The sequence below is a fragment of the Pan paniscus genome, chromosome 6, assembly GCF_029289425.2.
Source record: "Pan paniscus chromosome 6, NHGRI_mPanPan1-v2.0_pri, whole genome shotgun sequence".
Lineage (NCBI taxonomy): Eukaryota > Metazoa > Chordata > Mammalia > Primates > Hominidae > Pan > Pan paniscus.
Genome location: NC_073255.2, coordinates 93,239,252 through 93,261,472, shown reverse-complemented (window position 1 = coordinate 93,261,472; position 22,221 = coordinate 93,239,252). Strand labels below are relative to the sequence as shown.

The 22,221-nt window shown below is 34.2% G+C and overlaps 1 long non-coding RNA gene across 2 annotated transcripts in view; it reads left to right on the top strand.

Moving 5' to 3' along the window:
• LOC117975059 (uncharacterized) overlaps positions 1-22,221 on the top strand; it is an 83,010-nt gene that overhangs the window by 6,270 nt on the left and 54,519 nt on the right. For both annotated transcript variants that reach the window (XR_010112618.1, XR_008625863.2), the window contains 3 exons: positions 986-1,062; positions 2,890-3,081; positions 3,591-3,706. This is a non-coding gene — a long non-coding RNA (uncharacterized LOC117975059). The remainder of the gene's footprint in view (positions 1-985; positions 1,063-2,889; positions 3,082-3,590; positions 3,707-22,221) is intronic.

Sequence of the window (22,221 nt, the reverse complement as noted above, 5' to 3'; positions counted from 1 at the left end):
CAAATTTCACAATCAAAGCAGCCCTGGCACATAATAGGTCTTCAATAAATGTTTGATGATTAAATTCCTCAAAGGCCACATCATGCTCTCTAAATGTTTTTTCAATGTGCATCTCTTAGAATGGTCTACTGTCATCTATTCTGTGATGGAAGAGGCAGTGTCACTTTTTTTGGCTAATAATTGTCAACTCAGCATTCAAAGCCCTGCAATTTGACTCCAGTCTATCTTTCTTGCCTCATTTTTCACTTCCCCTTACCACTTGCACTACACTTCAACCTGTCTTGGCCATAAGCTCTTTCTTCATCATGTTCCACATTTTTTCCATTGTTGGCTATGAATAAGTGGGCAAATGTGCAGAGGTCTACTTCCTTTTGGATATTTTTCTTGATTCCTCCTAACCATCTAAGATAATTGTTGTTTCTGGTAAACGCTTTTACACCATTTTGTACTTTGGCACTCACCTTATTCTATCATGTAATTCATTCATATGTAAACTCCTTCTACCTTAGTTCTCAGATTGTAAGCTGCTGTAAGGAGTGCTTCATGTTCATATTTACACTCCCTGAAGTCCTCAGAAGAACATTTGTAGCTTAGTAGATCCTCAAGTATATGTTAAACTGCCTTAAATTGATTAAAAACTAACTTAAGTCATCTCCCCTTATGGATATTAAGTATATTGACTTTAAAGGGTTTTCTTGCTGCTACAAGTCATAACAGTAAATAGATGTAGAGAGAAATGTTTACAAGGACTATAATTAAGCAAAATAGGCTTTCTCTGACTTTTGCAAGCAAACTAATTTGTGTGTATATCATTTAGAATTGATTAAAATTTTAAATTTAATATCTGAAATTATTTGATTATTTTGGTTCTTGTGTTATAGTTATTTCTTCTGATATCTGATCTGCTATGATGATGTAGGTTAATCTCTTCCAACTTGATTTACAAAACTTGTTTTCAATTGCTGTACCACTCATTTCCTCAAAGGTTGCCTCTCATATCTCATCATATATACCTCTTCAAATTCAATCGAGATTTCAATTCTTCTCACTTCTCCCCAACCTGTGAGTACCACTTTGTTGCACTGTAAAAATGCATAAGAACTCCTTCACATTATTTGAATTTTGCAATATATTATGTATTCTCAGAAAAAGCACTACATTGACACCCATAGTGTTGAACTACATAATTTTAAAAAGAGCTGATTTGAGTACAAAATAATTATTTAACTGACTACTTAATATCTAAGTATATCTTTCACTTAAAACAACTGATGGAATTTCTTTGACCAACACCAGCATCTCATGTGACTTAGTAAAAACATTTGTATATTTAGATACTGGCAACAGAAAAATGGCTTGGAGATTTCTCAGCAAAACTATTCTGTTTCAGAAATGTTTTGTTTCATATTTTATTAGTATATAATTATAATACTCTAAATGTCAGTTACAAAAATTAAATGAATAGTTGTGTTTTTGAATATTTACTCTACCACCTCTTGGTGTTCTGCTCAATAATGTACAGTGTGACTAAGTATAGTAACTCTATGAGTGACTATACAGAATTTCATACCCTTCTCCTCAAAGAGTGGTTAAAATACTCGGAGAACATCTCCATTCTTTAATAGATGTTAGAAAAAATCACTTTAAAAAGTCCTTTAGATTTAATAATTTAAAAAACGGGAACTCCTTTTTAGCAAAAATTTGATTATAAGGGTTTTTTAAGTTTCCACTATTATTGAATGTCAGTTAATTCTTAATTCATTCTTCTGTATCTTCTGAAAAATGTGGCAGTGAAAAAAATTTCAATCAACCACAATTACATGTCTACCAACCCAAGAATCATTAAGTTAATTAACCTTTAAATTCAAGAATCAACTAAAAGGAAATGTTCATTGAAATCAGTTTTTAAACAAAATTAAAAGTAAGATTCCAAGCCAATATTTTTTGGTTAAAGTTTTTAGCTTTCAAATTCAGATGATAAAGCAAACTAAATGAATAAACTATGTCTTTCAGTAGCTATAACCCTAGTTCACATAGCAGGAAATTATTGTCATGCTACATGATCAAGTCAACTAAAGTGCCTAGGAACACAGGAGTTATTTAGTCAGTCCAATCTAGACCGTTTTGTTAAGCTCCAGAAAGTATAGAATTTACTTAATTGGCACCCTGATAAATGGTTCTCCAATCTAATTGGCATAATGACCAAAAGGCAGGTACAGTGTAATGTATTTAAATGACTCAAATCAATAGGTTCATGGAATATCTTTTTCATTTAAAGAGAGTTATTAACTTATTCAATGTAGTCTACTACATATCAATATCTAGCTCCAAATATATTCTAGTATACCTTGTCTCCAGATCTATGATTAAGAAAGAGATTATAAGTGCTTTCTATGGTTTTCATCTATCTGGAACAAAATTGAAAACTTAGCAAAGGGAGATTCTTTTCAACTAAAATTTATCAGAGCTGCACTGAATATACTTTCTTGTTTACCAAGAACTGTGTGAAGGTACTTAAATAAATGATTATTTCCATCACCTATCAAAATGTTCAAAGCCTTGATTTTCATCTGTCCTATTATAGTCCATCTATTGTCTTCTCTGATGCACAGTATCATGAAGAAAAAGTTAAGAATTATTATGAAGGAAGTGTCTTTTCTTCCCTTCAGCAGGAAAGATGAATGTTTTACTCATGAAAGTTATGAGGTAGAAAAATAGCTATTCCATTTTGTTTTTCACTTTTGATATGATATAAATTTCAGTGGAGACCTTAGAGATTCATAAGAAAGAAAATGAAAAACAAAGTCCTCAAAAATACTTTTTTTTTTTTTTGTCAGAAGAGCATCATTATTTTTAAGTTTCTCACAAACTTGTTTGTTCTGTCTCCAGTACTTTGATCTCCTGGTAATTTTAGAGTAATTGAGAATATTTTCTAACATACGTGTCAACATAATGAAGGAGCTGGGACCTAAATGAAGAAGCGACAGAATTTACAGTGGCTTTGAATGCTGGTTCCTGAATGGATTTGCTTGACTGCAATTCAATCTTTTTTGTGGCTCAAGGCTCACTCACCTCTAAAAGGTACTTTGTCAGAATCGATTTAAATCAATTTCTGTGGAAATTAAAATTAAATATGGTATCCCTAAGATTCTTGCATTTATTTCAATTTTTAAATTATTGATTTATACATGATTTTTATGCCCCTATCATTATATGAACATTTATATAATTAGTGCTGATAACCAATATGCAATTTCATTTCTTTCTCTGAGATAGCTTTCATTACATTTACTTTTCACATCAGAATCTGGCATTCCAGTCTTCTTGAAGCTTAATTCTTTTATTGAAATTTAGTTATAGATATCCCATGATGTTCTCTCCCTGGAAGTTGGTATTATAAGCTTGTTATTGTTCGTTTAAAGTTGGCTATAGAAGGATATTCTTCCCCAGTTTGTCTTTAGAGGTTAGAGCTTATCAATTTTTTTTTTTTAAAGAAATTTGGGGAGGTTGTTTCACTTGTGATTGTCAAAAGTTCTGAGTTTCTTTTGTTGTTGTTTCTGTTTTTGTTTGTTTGTTTGTTTTTGAGACAGTCTCGTTCTGTCGACCAGGCTGGAGTGCAGTGGCACGATCTCGGCTCGCTGTAACCTCCACCTCCCGGGCTCAAGCAATTCTCCTGCCTCAGCCTCCTGAGTAGCTGGGATTCCAGGTGTGTGCAAGTTCTGAGTTCTTTAAAGCTTTTTAAAAAGGCTTTTCCAAATGTTTTTCTCTTAGGAGATTTAGAAATTTTATCTATATTTCATTGCATTGCAATTACATCTGTGTCCTGAAACATTGGTTATTCTTCCGGGTTTTGATGGTTACTAGATGAGTGTGTGTGTGTGTGTGTGTGTGTGTGTGTGTGTGTGTTATGAACAATGCTAGATTATTGGGGAAAATCAGAATAATTTGAATGCCATCACACTATCCACAGGAAAGGCATATTTGTTTATACAAAGAGAAACGAGAAAATCTTTTGTGATCATGCAGGACCAGAAAGTGATAAAAATATATGGTTCTGTAGAAATAAATGTTTAGCTGGAAGGAAATTGGCAGTTTTCTTCTTTGTATTTGCTACCAAATTTCTTCAACCTTAAAGTTTTACAAAATTGTTGATACTCAGGAAGAAATGAGAAAAGAGAATACAGGAGAATTTATTTTAGCCAGCGAGAAATTTTAGAATTTGGTGGATATAATGTATAATATAACTATAAATTCAAAACTGTACTTGTCTGTGATATCATTAGTAGAATCTTTTAGAAATCAGGATTTTAAAAATATTAATATTTGTAAAATTAACATTGACACTTAATACAAAACATACATTACCTTGTTATGTTGCTGCATATCCAGAGTGTAAACTAATGATGAAAATGATAATAATGATCACAATCATGCTAACAGAAAATAACATTTGTTGGGTTCTTACTCTTTAACATATTACCTACCGTTTCTCATTGAGTTTTGTGGAGACAGTATGCTCAATGATTTTACTAGATAAGAAAACATTACATCACATATCTCATACAATTTCTTACTGTTAAAATTAAGTATGATGACTAAAGTAATTATAAAATTCTGTCCTCAAATGCACATTATTCACACACACAATATTTCTTTTGTTTGTTTGTTTGTTTTTGTTTTTGTTTTTGTTTTGAGACAGAGTCTTGCTCTGTCTCCCAGGCTGGAGTGCAGTGGCCTGATCTCAGCTCACAACAACCTCCGCCTCCCGGGTTCAAGCAATTCTCCTGCCTCAGCCTCCCGAGTAGCTGGGACTACAGGCGTCTGCCACCATGCCTGGCTAATTTTTGTATTTTTAGTAGAGACGGGGTTTCACCATATTGGCCAGGCTGGTCTCGAACTCCTGACCTTGTGATCTGCCTGCCTTGGCCTCCCAAAGTGCTGGGATTACAGGCGTGAGCCACCGTGCCCAGCCCACACAATATTTCTTAAAATGTTATGGATTTATATTTTATCTTTTTAAATCCACCATTAATGTAAATGTATTCACCAGACCCTTAGGGTTTCAGCAAAGAACGTGAACTTTTCTCAATTCATTTGTTTATTCACTGGTAATATTTCATATTGAAATTGAGAAGACAAGAGAATTATGATAAAAGTCGCTTTTGTCCAGTCAATGCTATTAAGCGAGTTAACCATAGACATTCTCTCAAATCAGCTAATAGAATTGTATTTTCAGTGGATATTTTTAATTGCATTAAATACAAAAGATATAAACTAAATTATTCATCCTAATTATACAAAAAAGATGATAAACTTAAGCAATATGACTATCTGTATAATTCACTCAGAAATTAAGATTTTCAAATCACCAACAGTTTAGATCAAAACAAAAGGTATAAATAAAAGGCCTCTAACGGTATCAACTACCTCCTAAATTTCAATAACAGAATCTTTTATGAAATTTAAATTAATACGGCATTATTGAATATACACGAAGCAGAATAATCCTTAAATATATTTGTGCCAATCTGGTTTTGGAGAAAGTTTTAAACTTTATGAAGTCCTAATATATAAATTGTTTTTATATTATGGAATACTTACAAATATCTAATGAGCTATCTTGGCGATGAGACCTAAGCCTAAACATAAAATTTATTTATGTTTCATGTATGTCTTATGTACATCACCTGAAGGTAATTTTATACAATATTTTAAATAAATTTGTTCATGAAACAAAGTTTTGATGGCATTTTATTATGACCTGCCACCTAAGATCAAGTAAGAAATTTTCTGATGGCATGTAGGTGCTCAATTTTAGATTTTAGAGTATTCTGGATTGGGGGCATTCCTAATCCAAAAATCTGAAATCCAAAGTGCTACAAAATTTGAAACTATACACACCAATACACACACATATATATATTTAGTTTCCTGACTTGTGTGCCTGTATATGTGTGTGTTGCTTTTACAGACCATGTCTTTGTGTTGGACATGTCAGTTTAATATGCCTGCCATATCCCAATTCCATTTAACATAATTTGTCTTCTTCGAACTCTTAAAAGAGATATGCAACATACCAGCTGACCTCACATGAATGGTTATAGATACAGGCATGCCTCATTTTATTATTATTTTATTTATTGCACTTTGCAGATATCACTTTTTTTTTTTTTAACAAATTGAAGGTCTGTGGCAATCCTGCATCCAGCAAGTTATTGGCATTGTTTTCCAACAGCATGTGCTCACTTCTTGTGTTTGTGTCTCATTTTGGTAATTATCACAATATTTCAAACTTTTAAATTATTACGTTATGGTAGTCTTTGATGGTGGTCTGTGATCATTGATCTTTGATATTACTATTGTAATTGTTCTGGAGTGCCTGCCATGAGCCACACCCATGTGGATTTAATAAATGTTGTGTGCATTCCAACTACTTTGCCAACTGCTCTCTCATCTCTCTCACTCTCCTTGGGCTTCTCTATTTCCTGAGAAAAAATTGAAATTAGGCCAATTAATAACCCTATAATAGCCTCTAAGTCATGGGTGTTCAATCTTTTGGCTTCCTTAGGCCACATTGGAAGAAGAATTGTCTTGGGCCACACATAAAATATACTATCACTAATGATAGCTGTTAAGCTAAAAAACAAAATCAGAAAAAAACTCATAATGTTTTAAGAAAGTTTACGAAATTTGTGTTGGTCAACGCATATCCTGGGCTGCAGGCTGAGCGTTGAACAGGCTTGTTGCAAGTGTCCAAGTGAAAGGAAGAGTTGCATATCTCCCTCTCACTTTAAATTGAAATCTCAAAATGATTAAGCTTAGTGAGGAAGGGATATTGAAAGCTGAGAAAGGCAGAATGCTAGTCCTTTTGCATCAAGCAGTTAACCAAGTTGTGAATGCAAAGGAAAAGTTCTTGAAGTAAATTAAAAGTGCTACCCCAGTGAACACACCAATGATAATAAAATGAAACAACTGTATTACTGATATAGAAAACATTTTAGTGGTCTGGATAAAAGATCAAAACAGCCACAATAGTCTCTTAAGCCAAACTCAAATCCAGAGCAAGACCCTAACTGTCTTCAATTCTGTGAAGGCTGACAGAGGTGAGGAAGCTGCAGAAGAAAAGTTGGAAGCTAGAGGAGGTTGGCTCATGAGGTTTAAGAAGCTATCTCTATAACATAAAAGTCTAAGATGAAGCAGCAAGTGCTGATGCAAAAGCTGCAGCAAATGATCCAGAAGATCTAGCTAAGATCATCGAAGAAAGTGCCTACAGTGAAGAACAGATTTTCAATGCAGAAAAACAGCCTTCTGTTGGAAGAAGATAGCATCTAACACTTTCATAGCTAGAAAGCAGAAGTCAATGTCTGGCTTTTAAAGCCTCAAAGGACAATCTGAGTCTCTTGTTAGGGGCTAATGCAGCTGGCAACTTGATGTTGAAGCCAATGGTCATTTATCATTCCAAAACTTCTAGGACCCTTAAGAGTTATGCTAAATCTACTCTGCTTGTGCTGTATAAAATGGAATAACAAAGCCTTGATGGCAACACTTCTATTTACAGCATGGCATGCTGAATATTTTATGCCCTATATTGAGACCTACCCTTCAGACAAAAATATTCTCTTAAAAAATATTACTGCTCTTTAACAATGAACCTAATCACCCAAGAGCTCTGATGGACACATACAAGGAAATCAATGTTGCATTCATGTCTGCTAACAAAACATCCATTCTACAGCACATAGATCAAGGAGTAATGTTTGCTTTGTAGTCTTATTATTTAAGAAATATTTTAAGGCTATAGGGCTATAGCTGCTATAGATAGTGATTACTTTGATGGATCTGGGCAAAGTAAATTGAAAATCTTCTGGAAATAATTCACCATTCTAGATGCCATTAGTGATTTCTGGGAAGAAGTCAAAATATCAACATTTGTAGAAGTTTGGAAGAAGTCGATTCCAGCCCTCATGGATAATTTTGAGGGATTCAAGACTTCAGTGGAAGTCCCTGAAGATGTGGTGGAAATAGCAAGATGAATTAGAATTAGATGTAAAGAATTAGAATTAAAATTAGAATTAGATATAATGCCTGAAGATGTGACTGAATCACTGCAGTCTTCTGATAAAACGAACAGATGAGGAATTCCTTCTTATGGCTGAACAAAGAAAGTGATTGATTTCTTGAGATGGATTCTACTCCTAGTGAAGATACTGTGAACATGTTTTGAAATAAAAACAAATTATTTAAAATATTTCAAAAACTTAGTAGATAAAGCAGTGGCAGAGTTTGAGAGGATTTACTCCAGTTTTGAAAGAAGATCTACCATGGGTAAGATGCTATAAAAGGAAATAGCATGCTACAGAGAAATCTTTCATGAAAGAAAGAGTCAATAGATGTGACAAACTTCATTTGTTGTCTTATTTCAAGAACTTGGCATAGCCTTCCCAATCTTCAGCAACCACCATTCTGATTAGTCAACGGCCATCAACATGGAGGCAAGACCCTCCACAAGCAAAAAAATTACATCTAATTGAAGGCTTAAATGATTGTTAGCACTTTTTAACAATAAAGTATTTTTAATTAAGGTTTGTACATTGTCTTTTAGACATAATGCTAGTGCACACTTAATGGATTACAGTAAGTGTAAACATAAATTTTTTATCGACTGGGAAACCAAAAAATCATCTGACTTACCTTTCTGCAATATTTGCATTATTTGGGGACCTGGAATTAAGCCTGCAGTATTTCAGATGAATGCCTATAATTAGACTGGAGTGTATATTTGATTCTAGGAGATCCAATCAATAGTCAATCAGTTTTTTCTTTAATTATCAGAAATAAGAGGCAGAGAAACTGTATTCTGAAGGCAACAGGTTCTGCGTTGGACAAGTTATGTAAAAGTTTTGGCCTGAGCTGACAACATTGCAAATTATTACAACCTCCTAAATGATGAATAAACAGAAAGGGTGGGCAGGGAAAATTCAGTTGTAGACTAAAAGAGTGGAACAGACTCTAAGAAGCAAGAAACCTGCAGGATCAGAAAGATGTGAAGCTGAAGTACTTGTTTTAAGATGCCTTGGATCCTATGAGTCCACATTTCCTTTTCAAATCTTAAAATATTCAAAAGAAGACATTTATGCAGCCAAAAAACACATGAAAAAATGCCCACTATCACTGGCCATCAGAGAAATGCAAATCAAAACCACAATGAGATACCATCTCACACCAGTTAGAATGGCAATCATTAAAAAGTCAGGAAACAACAGGTGCTGGAGAGGATGTGGAGAAACAGGAACACTTTTACACTGTTGGTGGGACTGTAAACTAGTTCAACCATTGTGGAAGTCAGTGTGGTGATTCCTCAGGGATCTAGAACTAGAAATACCATTTGACCCAGCCATCCCATTACTGGGTATATACCCAAAGGACTATAAATCATGCTGCTATAAAGACACATGCACACGTATGTTTATTGCGGCATTATTCACAATAGCAAAGACTTGGAACCAACCCAAATGTCCAACAATGATAGACTGGATTAAGAAAATGTGGCACATATACACCATGGAAAACTATGCAGCCATAAAAAAGGATGAGTTCATGTCCTTTGTAGGGACATGGATGAAATTGGAAATCATCATTCTCAGTAAACTATCACAAGAACAAAAAACCAAACACCGCTTATTCTTACTCATAGGTGGGAATTGAACAATGAGAACACATGGACACAGGAAGGGGAACATCACACTCTGGGGACTGTGGTGGGGTAGGGGGAGGGGGGAGGGATAGCATTGGGAGATATACCTAATGCTAGATGACGAGTTAGTGGGTGCAGTGCACCAGCATGGCACATGTATACATATGTAACTAACATGCACATTGTGCACATGTACCCTAAAACTTAAAGTATAATAATAATAAATAAAATAAAATAAAATAAAAATTCACCCAGCCAGTTTTTCTTGGAATATTTTGAATGGGCATTTATTCTTTACAACTAAAATGATTTTCTTGTTTGGCTTTTCTTTCATTAGATAAATGTATACATCTTGGAAAAAAATTAGCATATCAGGACAAAGTTACATTTATACAATTACATTTCATTATTTTTCACTAAAAAAATATGTTACTATAAAGCAGGTAGCAGAGTTTATCTTGGAAAAGAAAGCCAATACAATGATGGTCTTTAAATGTGGATGGAGAGGCATCCAAGGCATGCCAATGTGTCCTACAGCATGACACAGCTGCTGGAGGAGGCAGAGGTGAGGGTAAGAAACAATGTAAAATATTATAAGGGACGTGACTCAAACCACATGGAGTATGTGCACATGTGTGTAAACATGGATAGAACTTATGTTTCTAACAAAGTGATTCATTTTCTGAAGTCAGGGACTGTTTTATTCTCTTGTACTTCTCAATGTCTTGAATAGCAATAAGTCCATAGAAGGAGCCAAATAAATAAATGAATCTGAGTTTTGCCTTCCTCAATGACCTTGGGCAAACTGTTTAATCTTGATCACAACACAAATATTTTTTATAGCTATAATAAACTATAGCTGTGTTGTGATTGGAATAGATGAATGAATGAATGAATGTTTTTTCAGAACCTGTTAGTACCAGCATATTAGCAAGGTTAGCAAACAATCCTAAGCCCTCCAAATCTAGGGCTTTCTCACTCCCCTATCCCCACAAAAAGATGGATTTCTTACTCACCTCACATGATAGCTGCAAATAACTGCTGGTCTGCTCCATGTGTTTTCTCCATCATGGAATCCAGCCTGAAGGTGAAGCTCCTGTCTCCCACATTGCTGATCTGGTGGCAGAGGGAAAGGAGCAATTGAATAACAACGTGATTATGCTTTAAGTTGCTGCTCAGCAATGTCATAAGTTATTTCTACTAACACGTACATTGACCAAAGTCAGTCACCTGACTCAATGGGATGAACTTACAAACCCCTCACAGAAACTAATACTGCAAATAACATGGCAATGAGAAGTAGGATATGGAAAGACCCAAGACATTTCTGGATTAGGTATTGTTCCCTGAAAGCAAAACATCTTCAGTTCTTTATTTGTCATGGATCTTGGAACTGACGTCTACAAAGACCTTCTTTTTCCATTCTCTTCCTCAGCCATATCTGAAGAGGTTATTAAAGGATATGCCCTTCTTGGTGGCTCAGATGGCTTTGCAGCCTATTTTCTGCCTGTAAAAGTTTGGATCTCCATATGGGGTTACAAGATAAAATATAGTGTTCACTGTTAAATTTGAATTTTGATAAACTACAAATAATATTTTAGCATAAGTATGTCCTAAATATTGCATGAGATATAATTATACTAAAAATATTATTTGTTATTTATTTGAAATTCAAAGTTAATTCGGCATTCTGTATTTTTATTTATTACTCTGGACACCTTAGTACTCAAAGGGAATTTCAAGTCTCAAATAATTATAGTCTGTTTAATTTAGAGTGCTGGCACAACTCTCTCAAAAGCATAGTAAGATTTTTATTTATTTGATACCAGTTTCCAGTGCCAATGTACACACTTTTTCCCCCTAAAATAGGCCTTTCTCTCTAGTTTTAGCTGCCAGTCATTTAAACTTAGCAAGATTCTATGGGAAGGTCTTACTCTGAGTCTCCTTTCCATGAGAAATTTTGACCAATTGGAAAGATTGAATGGGTGCCACATTAGTTATTTCTGAGTTTTAATAATAGGCTTTAGCTCCCTTAACCCCCAATTGGGTCTTTGTCTTGAGGCTGAGTGTTAACGAGCCTTTGTCACTAAAATTTCACAATGTTATGTTTTACTGACAGAAATGTAAAGGAATTACACCTCTTGTCTCTGTTAGTAAACTGGCCAATTCTTTCTTTTCTCATCTTGTTCTTCAAGTACCTTATCAAATGCTGCCAACATTACATGAGTAGCTTTCTGTTTTCCAACGTGTCCACGTACAGCTCAAGCTCATACAATACATTGCCTGTCTTCTAAGTAATTACAAGCAACAATGATATTAAATGTTCCGCTTATACATATGCATAATGAGTTGTCTTGCATCCCATCAACAATAAATACCCTCTTAGACAACTACCCCGTTCAAAAGCCAATGGCACATATATTGGTGTTCTATTTCAGCAGAACACAGCTTACATGTTCCATTTTATTAATTAGTTAATTTTGCTAGGTTACACTGTACTCTGACAAAATCTTAGTGGTTTACTACAACTAAGGGTTGTCTTACTCCAGATCTCAGCAGAAAGGCTTTCAATTTTTCCCTGTTCAGTATGATGCTAACTGTGGGTTTGTCATCTATGGCCTTTGTTATTTTAAGGTATGCCCCTTCTATACCCAGTTTATTGAAGGGTTTTAATATAAAGGGAGGTTGAATTTTCTTGAATGCTTTTTCAGCATGTATTGAAATGATCATATGGATTTTGTTCTTGGTTCTGTTAACGTGATGTATCATCTTCATTGATTTGTGTATGTTGGACTCATTGCACCCTTGTGATAAAGCCCATTTGATCATGGTGAAAATCTGTTGTTGCATTCAGTTTGCTAGTATTTTGTGGAAGATTTTTGCATTTATATTTTTCAGTGATATTGGCTTATAGTTTTTGTCCTTGTTGTGTCCTTGTCTAGTTTTGATAACTGAGTAATGTTGGCTTCATATAACAAGTTTGAAAGTATTTCCTGCTGTTCGATTTTGATTTTGAAGAATTTGAATAAATTATTATTAGCTTTTCTTTAAATGCTTGGTAGATTTCAGCCAGGAAACCATTGGGTCTTGAGCTTTTCTTTGGTGGGAGACTTGTTTTATGGCTTCAGTCCTTTACTTGCTATTGGTTTATTTAGGTTTTCTAGTTCTTCATGGTTCAATCTTGGTAGTTGCATGTATCCAGGAAATTAACCATTTCTTCTAGGCTTTCCAATTTGTTGACTTATAGTTGTTCATAATAGTCTCTAGTGATTCTTTGTGCTTTCAGCTGTTATGTCTCCTTTTTCATTTCTGATTTTATTGGGTCTTTTCACTTTTTTTCTTAGTCTAGCTAGAGATTCGTTGATTTTGTTTGTCTTTTCACAAAAAACAATTATTAGGTGTTAGTAAAGCAACTTACTTGTATGGAGAAATTTTATGTCAGAGAATAACAAGAGCTATTATATGTGAAGGTAAATAATAAAAATTATTTAAAGATTTCTTGTAAATTTAGACTTTTTTCTGCAGAATACGTGGAGGCAAGTAGTGTCTTCATGAAACCAGGCTCTTAAGATACTGAAATAGTATCAACGTGTTGAGTATTAAAAAGTGACACAATTGAGTGGTACTATGCCACTTCAGTGTACTGAGGAAGTAAATGTTAACTTTGCAATTGCTATGTACTGTAAAAAAAGAAAGAAAGAAAGAAAGAAGACAACTAGAAGATTATTATATAGTTGGCACGTGTCTTAAGTCCTACCTGAGATTAGAAAGTTTCATTGAATTTTTCTGGCTAAAAAAATTAAATTAAATCAATTATAAAAGTATTCTACTTACACTTGTCATTTTAGCATCAATGGAATTAGAAAAAAAAGTACAGTGACTGAAAAAATCTTGCAAAATAAAGCTAATATTTAAAAAAAATTTGATTCCTTGAAACCTCCTCAAATTACGACTTTGCGCCACCTCATTGTGAGTCATTAATCAATGCACACTTAACCAAGAAAATAAATTAAAAATTAATTTTGTGCATTGAAAAAAATCCAAATCGACTTGTCAGTAAGAGAACTAAACTCAATTCTAAATCGCATGTGTGAAAACAAAGAGAGGCATGAAATTTTAGGGTCTGTCACATTAGCTGAAGATGTCTTAACATGAATGTGCCACTGTTGTTAAATGAGAGCAGGAAAAGGAACTAGGAGTTTTCAAATATCAATGTCCATTGCTTTTCAGAAACAGCATGTACAGACTGGGTTTACTTGTGCTATGTCCATCAAGATACTCAAGTTACTAGAATCTTACATTTTGGAGTCTCACTTATAGAAGGACCTTGCCCTGAAAGAAAGGTGAGGGGAAATAACTTCAGATTAAGGTGCAGGAGACCTGAGCTATAATTCCTGCTCTGCCACTTATCATGTCTAGGTCTTCTGGTAAGACTTAATTTACCTCTGTCTCAGTGTTCTCTGACAGGAGGGAGTTGGACTTAGTTCAAAAATCACAAAACAACGATGGAGATTTCACCACTTTCTTCTTTTTACATTGGATTAAATAAACTATTATCTAAAGATTTGGGGTCTTCATATTTCACACAGAAATATATATTGAGTAGCAAAATCTTAAAAGAGTATTAAACATCTTCTAAAACATGACACTGTGAAATATCCCAGAGAAACTTTAATTATATGATTATCTAAATACTTGATGGTCTAGAGTCTCTATTAAATTGATTAAATTTAATGATTAAATTTTAAATACCCTCAAATATTAGCCACACAACAAAAAGAGCACTTGAGCAGTTGTTTCCTACATTCAGCTCTGAAATATGCCAAATCTGTGTTTATAAACAATCTTCATTAAGTCTGACAGGCACTGTTGATCTGAGTTAAGTCTCTAATTCTGGGCATCCAAGGCCTCTGTCCTCTCTTTCTTCATCTCTTATTGTTTTCAAGATGAGATGAATTAAAATTCTTATTTGTTATGCATTTGGCGTATCACCACTCTTCCTGCTCATCTGTGCTTATAAGATTTTACCCTGCTTGCATAAGTGTTCATGAGCCCTCAATTTTGAACAGCTGTGAGGAAGGCTGGTTAACTATTTGTAAACACCACCCAATGATGCTTGACAGTGATGGCAGTCTTGCAGAATACTGAAGTGCTATTTTACTGGGAATGATAATGAGACTGTCTTGTCCAGAGGTCTGGTTATTACACCAATACTAAACATTATCATTTAGTTGTCTGGTGTAAAATAATGAATTAGTCCCATATATTTTATGAGGCTATATCCACATTTTTTTCATAACAGAAAAAAATGGTATATACAGCTATGAGTTTTATTGATATAATTCAAATTTACACCATTACTGAGTTTTCTAATTATCTGCCTTGGTTAGCTTTCACAACAAATACAGAATTTATATTGTGAATTGCTCCTTCTTTTACTAAAAAAAAAAGTCTTTTTATCGAGTTGTTGGCATGACGTGATTACTAACTAGTAGTTATATATATATTTACATATATATAAAACTACTCATATATATGCATATATATATACATATGAGATTATTTGAAGTAGAAAGTAGGTTTTCTAGGAAAAAATAAAAAATAAAACCAAAGAAAAATAGAGTTAATAACCTTTACAAGAGTAATATGATATTTAATTATATAAATGACATACTATTCATATGTTTTATGTCATACAGTATTAATGTATAATATTATACATAATAATACATTTTTATAAAGACCCAAATATTTTTCCTATATGGTCCATAAGCTTAGAAATAACAATTGCTTTTATTATACCAAATTACAAGCTAGCTCTAAGAAGTCACTCTTACTAATTAGGGTTGAATAACGAAGACAATTACAATTGAAAAAGGGCATGGCTTCTAATGAGAGATCAGTAAATAGTTGTTGAATAAATGTATAAAAAGTTATGAAAGCTTCCACTTTTTTTCTAAGAGCATGTAGCTTGTTAAGTTGCAAAGATGCAAATGAAAGCTGTGTTTCTCATTGCAGTTCAAGACCTGTGCTGCTCCCATTTTTATGCGTGTAGCTTTATATACCTAAATCTTTTTTATGTTACTAATATCATTTTGTAGATTTCTATGTAAAGTTTGTGCACACTTTTCATAAAGTATGCACATTACTAAAGTATTTATAAAGTTGTTGCTGATATGAATGAGACTTATTTTTCAATTTTATTCTCCAACTGGTTATGGTAGGAATGAAAATAATATCATTTATATTAAATTCTCTTATTTATTCTAAAGTGTTTTGAGTACCTACTATGTGCAAGGAACTATGCTAGGAATTGGGATAAGTGGGAAAAATACAAAGAATCTGTCTTCAAGGAGCTTATGGCCTACAAGGGCCAATAACCCTGTCCTGAGTGAGGGCAGAATGGAAGAATTGTAGTTGAGACTGTTGAGACAATTATCCTGTGGCATTCTTGCACCTCTCTATATCTCGATAGCAGAGGTACTGACTGCCTTTGTCCCAACTATCTTTTCAATGATATTTGTACAGTGAATAGACTTGGAAGATATAGTATCTCAGTCCAGAGCGAAGGCAGGCTTGCTTATAGTCTTAGAAGTATAACCTCTCTCTTGGCAGCAAAAGGTAGACATGCTTATTATTCATTATAAAAGTTGGGCTCCCTAAGCTCAAGGTTTCTCTCCTGAAATGCAACAGGTATGCAGGTGTCACTTTAACCCTCTTGGCATCACCCTATGGGAACAGAGGGTCAGAGAATCAGAGAAAATACTAAAACTCTGCTACTGCTATTGCCATGATTAATACATTTTTTTCCCTGACCCAGGAATGTCCCGTCTTCTGCCAGCATCTATAAAACTATTGAAGCCTAACTTGTTAGCTTGCAAGTAGAGTAAACTGTCAAACTTTTTAAAGTTCTTGACATGGATCTAAAGTCAAAGTAGGACATAACCAAGCCAAAGCAGGCCAGGGGTAAGGACTTCATAAAGAGCATTGTAAAAAAAGGCCATCACATTTATTGGCCTGGTTTGTTCAGCATCACAGAAATGGACCTGCAGTTGAGGATATGAACTGGAAAGACCAAAATTTAACAGGTAATCCTAGCCTAATTTGTTGAGTGCTCACTATGTTCTAGGCACTATTCACATTTCACATTAATTAACTTATTTAATTTTCTACAAACTTTCACATAGGGTATATTTGTGATTCTCATTTTATACCCGAAGAAACAAAGGTGAAGAAAAGATAAGTTACTTGTCCACAGTCACATATTTACTTAGAAGTAGAATCAGAATTCAAACTCAAGATGCATGACTCTAGAGTCCCTGGCTCTTGACCTTAGACTTTATATCTCAAGATGGACTTGAATCGAGGCCATATCATAAAAGTCTTGTAAAGCACACTTAGGACGATAGACTTCGTGCTAGGAAAATGTGTGCTATAATTTGGGTGTTTGCCCCTCCAAATCTCATGTTGCAATTTGATCCCCAGCGTTGGAGGTGGAGACGTAAAGGGGAGTGTTTGGATCATGGGGGCGGATCCCTCATGAATGGCTTGGTGAGTTCTTGCTCTATTAGTTCCAACAAGAGCTGATTATGAAAAAGAGCCTGGCACATCCCCACTGTCTCTCTCTTGCTTCCTCTCTCTCCATATGATTTCTGCACAGGTCTGCTTCCCTTTGCCTTCCACAATCAGTGGAAGCAGCCTGAAGCCTTCACTAGAAGCAGATGCTGGTGCCATGCTTCTTGTTCAGCCTGCAAAACAATGAGCCAAATAAATCTCCTTTCTTTATGTATTAGCCAGCCTCAGGTCTTCCTTTATAGCAACACAAATGTACAAAGACAATAGGTAACCACCAAGAGGCAGGGAAATGACCTGACAGTGATAAGCTTTGTACTCTGGAAAAGGACAAATATCAGAGGCAGTGTAGAAGCTGCTGCAGTAGTCTAGGTTACAGACAATGATCACAAGAAGTTAAAAAGACAATTTGGGATCCCTTTTATAAGCTTTTTTTTTTTTTTTTTTTTAATCTGTAGCACCAAGAACAATGTATAGTAGCAATATGTACTCAGCTGATACATTTCAAATCAATAAATTAATCTGGTCACCATCTTAAAACCTCTAATTCTAATAATATGAGTGTGCATTTGGTAAAATGTATACAAATGTGTAAGCATATGTGCACATGTATGTTTGTAAAAATTTTAAGATGCAAGTAATGGCAAAACTGAAAGACATTTCATTCAATTTTCTCTGATGTTGAGCTTTGCGGTTGGTGTAATGCTAAACCCCCTTAACTTGAAATCTCATGAAATGCTGTTTTATAAGCAGTGATGTTGGTCCTTGGATATAACCACATGTCCTGCTGCAGCCTGGATCTTGCATCAGGCAATTCCACAGCTTGAACTGGGTAATTTTTGTCAAACCATGGTTAGTTAACTTGGGCCTTTTTCTTAAACTGGAGCTTGCATTGGCAATCTAGATTTCCTGTTTTTTTGCAGCCATAACATGCAACGGTGAAAGAAGCAAAAGTCTGGTCAGAGGAAAAACCAAAAGTCCGGTCAAACTCTTTAAGAGTAATAGGACTCTAAGTTCTGACCAGATTTTGGTTTTTCCTCTTATGAAATACAACTAAATAAAAAGTTTTCTTAGATTAAGATAAGACATCAAGTTTCTGATTTATAGCAGATAGAACCTCAGAGAAAAGGATGCTTCACATGACACTGGACTGCGTTTGCATTACACTGATTATTGTGAGAGAACTGAAATAAAAATGATGTATTTAATCAATTAAAATTTTATTTTAATTAATTTTAATTTAGTTAGATAATTTCATTTAATTGATACATTCAATTAATATATAATTTAATATTTTTACTTAATTAAAATGTAATTATTTTAAAATATGTAACATAATTCTGTATCACTAGCCTCTTAGAGAAGGCCATATTTTACACATATGTGAAAAGTTCTTTGAAGGAGAAATTCAATATCATTATCCATATTTATGTGTTTTGGGAAGGGTCAGGACAAGGCACTAGGGTTGACATCATTATCCATTGTGGTGGTCACTTGACTTTCCTTATTTAATTTTATTTAAATTAAAAATATTGGTTGGATGCAGTGGCTCACACCTGTGATCCCAACACTTTGCGATGCCAAAGGGGGCAGATGGCTTTGAGCTCAGGAGTTCAAGACCAGCCTGGGCAACATGGTGAAACCCTGTCTCTAAAAAAAACACAAATATTAGTCAGACATGGTGGCTCATGCCTGTGGTCCCAGCTACTCAGGAGTCTGAGGTCAGAGGATCCCTTGAGCCTGGGAAGCAGAGGTTGCAGTGAGCCAAGATTGTGCCACTGCACTCCAGCCCGGGTGACAGAGTAAGACTCTGTCAAAAATAAAATAAAATAAAATAAATAAAATTGAATAATCTTTGAATTCTAACCTAGACTCTTACCAGGTGGAAAAACTTATCTGGAATGAAAATAAAATTAACTGAGAATTACCTCTGTGTTAGGCATTATCCTCGGCATTGTTGATTATTTCACTATACCTGAAAAATATTACAAGTCAGGCATTTTTTTCCTCAGTATTATTTTAAGGTGGAATTTAGAAAGATATGACAACTAATAAGTCAAAAAAACTGAATGTTGGCAATAAGTTCATATGACTCCATTGAACAAAATTGTTCATTCTGTTTGAAGTTATACATTAATCAATTTTTAAATTATAATGCCTTTTATATTTTTGCCTTTACAATAAGTAATATTCTAGTTTTCTTTATTATATTTTTGTCAAACAAAATCAAAAAGTAAAATTTTAAAAATGAGAATACTTTGTTTGATTCTATGTAAATAAATATGACAACCTAAAGAAAATATGCAACTTTTTAGAGTAAATTAATTACAAAAATGAAGAAAACATTGAAAACTAAACAAAAAAATCATATATAAAATTAATAAACGTGGCAGAGTAACACTCGGATAGTGATGTAATGAAGGTTTTAAGTTAAATGTTTAAACCTTCAGAACTTAAACCAACCAGTTGTGCTAATTCTATTTACATTATTAAAGAGAACTAAGAAATGCAATGCTTGCCAACATCTTTTATAAAAGCAGTAGAACATTGATACCAATACCTGCCAAAGGCAGGTTGACAAAAAAATCTTTCAGGCTAATTTTTGTATGTTAATACACAATCCAAAATAAAATTATATTTTAATGAACTATTAGAATAATCTACTAATATTTGAAAATAATATACCCTATAAACAGTTTATAAGTGGAATGCAAAGATGGTTCAATATTAGAAATTTAATGTAATTATGTCAATAAGTTAAAGTGAAAAATATGTATTTTTCATAATATGGTATTAGTTAAGATAAAAGTTAAACTGCAAGACTTTAAAGTAACACCAGACTAGGATGCAAGATGAACAAATTAGTTAAAATAGTGTGCACTGAAAACAAAAATATTCCATGTGTTACTGATTTTGAAAAATTTCAAAGTACTAGAGAACAGAAATAAAAATACATCTTGAATAACTATGACCTTTTGTCTAGAAAAGATTGATAACATAAGAGGCTTTTGTTTTTGTTTTGTTTTATCCATAAATAATTTGTTATGACACATTATCTTGAGGAATTACAGAAACATTAGCATAAAAGAGTTTAAGTCTACAAATTAAAAAATTAAATTCTACAAGTTATTTTCCATGTATGTCTTAGAAGAACTGCACAAAGGAGTACCAGATTTATTTAATAAGTAAATAGAAATAAGCCAATATAAATTCTAGAAAGAATATTATAGCTGACATATATATATATATATATATATATATTTTTTTTTTTTTTTTTTTTTTGAGACAGACTCTCACTCTGTCACCCAGGCTAGAGTGCGGTGGCATGATCTCTGCTCACTGCAACCTCCACCCCTTGGGTTCAACCGATTCTCTGGCCTCAGCCTCCCGAGTAGCTGGGATTACAGGTGCCTGCACCACGCCTGGCTAATTTTTATATTTTTAGTAGAGACAGAGTTTCACCATCTTGGCCAGGCTGGTCTTGAACTCCTGACCTCATGATCCACCAGCCTTAGCCTCCCAAAGTGCTAGGATTACAGGCATGTACCACTGTGCCCGGCCAACATTTATATATTTTTATCTGACACTCTTTCTCTTAAAAAGAGAGACAGAGAGAGAAAGAAAATCTCACTTCCAACCCTGATTCATATGAAAAATGACTCCATACTTATACTATCCCATTTTTTCCCCTTCCAACCCTGATTCATATGAAGCATGACTCCATATTTATACTACCCCATTTTTCCCCTTGGCCAAAGGTTAAATGAAAGATGGGCTCAAGATCCAAGTTATGACTATTAATGTTTCCTCTTTAGTAAATTGACAGAGTACAGTGGTATTCCAGTCCCAGTTAAAGCTGGATTCTTGAAGAGGAAATGGAAGTGTAAAAACTGGAGAGCCTCAACACACCTTTCATATTTTTCATTTTGTACACTAGAATGTAGAGAAAGCTGGTCTGTGAGGAGAAACACTGATAGAGATGAAAAGAAAACAGCCATATAATGACATGGAGAGTAAGATAGGAAATGAAAATGAGGTTTTCCACAGTAGGGTGAGCCCTGGCTCCAGACAACTGTGAGCTAAAATGCAATTACTCACTTGGTTTGTGAAACATCCCAGAATCCTTATATTTAATATTACATTGTGGTCTCAGAAATGGGTGTAATATTTTTCAAAGTTTAAATTATATATTTTATCATCACTTTAAATTATAATATTTTTGACCTTCATTCATTCAATCCTAGGGTTTCCGTGATTCTGGAGAAATTCTGAAATAATCTGAACAAAGTTGCCAAGTGTTTGTGGTAAATCAGGGTTTGGTGTCCCAATAAAACAATAGATTTGAAATCCAGACTTAAATAAAAGACAAAAGAATTTACAAATTCCAAATTTTCTTACAAGTTAAAACATTTTGGAGATCTGAATTTTATGTTTTATTATGTAGAATATAGGTGGAAAGAAAGCAACTACAGGCTATTCCAGAGAAAACACATATGTGAGTCTGTAGACTGAACAGGGTAGGAGAGAGAGAGACAGGGGAAAATAAAAAAGTAGGAGGCAAGATACCAGTGTCTTTAGTTCTCCATTTCATCTCAATCTGGTTCACTATAGGATAAGCCTCAAGATGAAGATTGAGCAGTGATGGAAAGCCCTAAGAGAGGGATGGAGGTGGGGGTGGCTAAAAGAAAAGGAGGCTGGGGCCCTACAACCTATTGGGACTTAAGGAGGAGGCCACTTGGCTGAATATCCCACAACAATAGTAAGCAACCGCAGCTGAGTAATGATGGCTAAATGTTCATAGATAGTCCTCCACCCTACTCTCACCTTTGATTCCACACATTCTAAACCTAATGAGGGAAATGTCTCAAAAGTCACTGTGTGCCCACAATGGGGAAGAGAGAAACCACTGGGTAATTAGGAAGGGGTCAGATGAATATCATGACTGAGCTTCAGCA